Source organism: Schistocerca cancellata, chromosome 3, assembly GCF_023864275.1.
Source record: "Schistocerca cancellata isolate TAMUIC-IGC-003103 chromosome 3, iqSchCanc2.1, whole genome shotgun sequence".
Lineage (NCBI taxonomy): Eukaryota > Metazoa > Arthropoda > Insecta > Orthoptera > Acrididae > Schistocerca > Schistocerca cancellata.
In genome coordinates, this window is record NC_064628.1 from 671,063,834 (window position 1) to 671,068,493 (window position 4,660).

Sequence of the window (4,660 nt, forward strand, 5' to 3'; positions counted from 1 at the left end):
TATCTGTCTGAGGCAGAAAATCGTTCGAACATCTGAGCTTCCTTTACACCAGTTACCATTCGACTAGGTCATCCTTAATAAATAGGAAAAGAATAAGTTTACAGCCAATTAATGTTGTGATTCGGGCTGAGTTAGTGTAAGAAAAATCTGCGTGTAGTGTACGTATACGTAAGATACGTTTTGAGATCTTCTTCAGGTATATCGACAATCAGTGATCAAGTGGACTGGATCATTCAAAGGGCCGGCGTGTTTGACCATGGTTTTGCTTGGCTTAGTGGGAGAGACTCATGACTGATTTAGCAGAAAAGGTTATGGTAGGTTGACACAAGTAGCCTGAGCGGCAGGAGGCGGCTAGATGTTTTTGCACAAGAAACTAGACGTGAACTATGCTGACACGTAACTCACATAAGTCAATATGGTAGTCTTATCTCCTAATTCAATGCTAATTACAGACTGAATCCATTCTGCAATGCTACGTTTCCTTCTGCCTTGCAGTACTGCATCAACAAAAACGAAAAGAACTGTGAACATCCTGTCTTGTGTTGATCTTTGCGGGTTACGGAAGAGAATTTATCATGTGATGGTAGCAACCTTTTTGTAGGTTGTGATCTAAGTCAGGGAATGCAGAGTAAGGAGTATCCATTAGCTTACACCCCATGGCGGTTGAACAAGACTCAGAAAAGTTACTCTCTCAGTGAGAAGGAGATGCTAACCTTGATATTATGCGTAACATTCTTTTGGTGTTATTTGTATGGTAAGAAATTTGATGTGTTGACAGATCACGCTTAAAGAATGGCGTCATACGAATAAAGGATCGAAGTCTTGCTTAGTGGCAGAGGACTGACCCAGACTGCAAGCTGTTCACAACACAGCTGTAGTTCGACATTCGTAACATTGCTTTATCTCGGGCAAAGAGACTTGCGGCACACATGGTACTTCCTGTGGTGCTGTAGGAGAAAGTATTAAGGAAAGTGCATGATTATGTATTATCCAGACATGAAGGTCGTACAACCAAAGACTGGGAAATAGCTGAGTGTTACTGGTGGAGAATACAGAATCAAGATGTAGATCAGTAGACGGGAAATTGTGTCATGTGTGCGACGTGCAAATGTAACTCATCAACATGTGCCATTCCAGCGATTAACAGAGGCGACTAAACCTTTTGAGAGGATTGAAATGAATATTTTATCTTTTAGCCAGGCACCACAGGGAACAGGTACATTATAAATAATTTCTTCCAATATGTGGGAATGAATGTTGTTCGAAGCCAGAGGGCACGGTAGAATGTATGATGGTAGACAAGTGTTTGCTAAAATTCGCCGTTCTGGAGACGATAATCAAGGATCAGAGCAGCAACTTTATGTCAGAGCTGATGAAACAGTTACGTCATTTGTTATGTATTCACAAGTTGGAAACTAACTCATTACATTCATAGCCCAATGGAAGAACCGAACATATATATCAGACAATTAGTAAGTTGCTGACCTACTTTGTAGGATGCTGAGCTACTGCATCATAGCGATAATATTAAGATACTTTCTTACTATATGTGGTAGCAGCATAGAATCAGAAAATCCATGATAGCATTGGTTTGTCACCATACAAGGTGGTGTATAGTAGACACCTGCTTTCAGCATTTAAGGTAGTCAAACCAAAGATAGGAAAGTGCAGGGAACCTGTGCTAAACTTGGCAATGACTTTGAAGGATGGGTGCATATAGGGACAAAAAGCTGACACAAAGGCCCTTAAACGTCAGGAAAGGACAGGATGACGTTACTTTAAATTACCAGATCATCATGAAGGTCAGTGAGTAATGTTGCATTTGCAATACCCTGAAGAATAAGACAAAGAAAGTCTTCAGTCGATACCAGGGTCAATACGAAGTTTTTGAAATGACAATGCCGCTAAATGTCTAATTACAGTGGCTTACTCGTATGACTATAATGCATAATGGACACCTCCATCCTTTTAAGTGTGCACCAGCTTCATTGCAGTCATTGATGGGACCGCTCCCTAAGAAGAGGTGAGGAGGTAAGAAGAAGAATAGGAAATTAAGAGAAATGACGCAAACAACACACGAAATTCCCCACGCATTAACGTCACAGAGATAGGGGAGTGTAGTAGGATGTATTACTCTTAAGTGTACTTGTGATATTACTATAACAAGTGATGTCAGTTCTCTATATCTTTGAGAGTATATTTATGCGTTTGGAGCATGCATTCCAAGGAGGGGAGGGAGATTGACTGTAGCTTTCTTTCCCCAGGTAGCAGCAAAAGCAAGGACAGCCAAGAGGTGCATTATAGTTACTCTGCAGCGAGGGAAGCATACATCTAAATCTGCGTATACCTGCCACAGGCCACCACATGGTGCGTGGCGGAGGGTGCCCTTTACCATTACTAGTCATTTCCTTTCCTCTTTAACTCGCAGAGCGAGGGAAAAACGGCTATCTACATGCCTCCATACGAACCCTTATTCCTACTATCTTCTTTTTGCCATCCTTACGCGAAAAGTATGTTGGTGGCAGTAGGATCGTTATGATGTCCGCTTCAAATGCCCCCTCTCTGCATATGAGGACTGCAAGATCAATGACTGGAAGGATGAGTACTGTTCTCCAGATAGGAAGATGTCATCTTAACTAATAATATACAGTGTGCAGTGTGTGCAGTGTGTAGCAAGCGATAAATGTAGAGGCAGGAGAAAACATTCTTCTTCCTAACATACGATTTGATAACCCCGACAGGGCATTGACTGACTTCATAAGTTCCAGACCGAGGTGGCCAAGGACTAGGGGCTAATGAATTTGGAGACTCACATCCTATCCCCCAGCCACGGACCACTTCACTTGAGCGTCCATGAACAGCAAGTGGAAGGGAGCCATGTCTTGATGGGAAGCAAACAAACCTATTGTTAAGCCCAGGTCCTCCATCTGGGGACGAAACCAGTCGTTGAATATCTCCAAATAAGTATCCTGGGTCACAAAACCCCCAAACAAATAAGGACCAAAGAGGCTTCATCCACATACAGAGCATAAAGTGCAGATTGTTCGCAGTTTCTTAGTAATAATGTGGCTTTTCCTTTACCGATATGAAGGTGTTCCTGCCCCCCAAATTCTGATAAACAGCAGATTTATCAGAGAAAATAGTTCTCTTCCAAGCATAAATGGTGGAGAAGCCCTTCAAGCTGCATGCTTCCTGTCGATGGTTTAAGTCATCGTCCATCAATTCATTACTGGCCATTAGACCGAATGCTTGCTGTCTTAAGTCCATTTTTATGGGAAGTTGATCTGAGGTCCTTTTGATTCCAAGTTCTGCAGGACCATTTGCAGTCGACTTTCAGGGAGACGTATCACTGATGCACTAACTTCAGTACATGTTTCCCGTCGAACTGATGGACGACCAGAACGACTTTCCCAAGCGAAATGTTCTCTGGAGACTTGGTGGCTCCTTACCGAACCGTTCACGGAACCTGTCCACCACAGGTGACATATTTTCGTTGTTGTGCTTCCGTTCATTGAATCAGACCGTGTCACTAAGGGTTCCTCCAAAGACAAATCTATCCATTGGTCTCCACCAAACACGGGAAGGCAAACAATGAACTGCTCCTTCCCCGGAAATCACGTGGCAGTTACATGGCAACCACGTCCCAGTTCATGTGAGGAGCACTGTTGCCATAACTGTGATCAGAATGGGAGGTTCAAATCTTCAGTATGTTACAATCTTGCACTGTACAAATATTCAGTTTGGGTGTAAAGGGACATTTCGTCACGGTGTACAGGCAGAGTACCAAAATCTGTTTTTCTCCTGTGAACTTCAGCTTCAGCAGTTACACCAAACTGTGGATTTGGGACCAAGTGTTTTGCAACGAAATAAGAAACTGTGTTTTGACATGGGAAGTAGGCTGTAGAAAACGGTATTCGGGACTATGAAAACCGAAATTCTTTGGGAGATTCGTGATTAACAGGGCAACGGCCTTGCCGCAGTGGATACACCGGTTCCCGTGAGATCACCGAAGTTAAGCGCTGTCGGGCGTGGCCGGCACTTGGATGGGTGATCATCCAGGCCGTCATGCGCTGTTGCCATTTTTCGGGGTGCACTCAGCCTCGCGAAGCCAATTGAGGAGCTACTCGACCGAACAGTAGCGGCTTCGGTCAAGAATACCATCATAACGACCGGGGAGCTGTGTGCTGACCCCACTCCCCTCCTATCCACATCCTCCACTGCGGATGACACGGCGGTCGGATGATCCAGGTAGGCCACTCGTGGTTTGAAGACGGAGTGCTTTTTTTCGTGATAAGAGAGCGACTGTAATAGTGGAGAGTAATAATGCACAAGCGGTATGGAACACTACACAATTAACAAACCTGGAGCAGGACATCTTGAAAAAGGTCTGCGAGAGGCAAAAGCAGAACGATTATGTGAAAACGGTCACGGTGCAGGGTATCGAGACCTAAACGTTATGCAGACCATTCGCTGGACACCAGGACAGCTGCGGAAAGGTATCTGCGAGCACTGTACTGCAATGTAGGGGATCCTCAAGTAGCAGGGAAAGAGTCGTAGGAGGCCATATACTCTGCGTTGCATTGGCAGTTGAGCCCTACTCTATAACCTCCCAAGCAATCTCTGGCTGGCCTAAGAAAGGCGCAGAAGGAACTACAGACTG

At 44.3% G+C, this 4,660-nt stretch overlaps 1 pseudogene; it reads left to right on the forward strand.

The window, feature by feature from the left end:
- The first annotated feature begins 3,961 nt into the window (after window positions 1-3,961).
- Window positions 3,962-4,079, forward strand: LOC126177706 (5S ribosomal RNA; annotated as a pseudogene).
- Window positions 4,080-4,660: the final 581 nt, after the last annotated feature.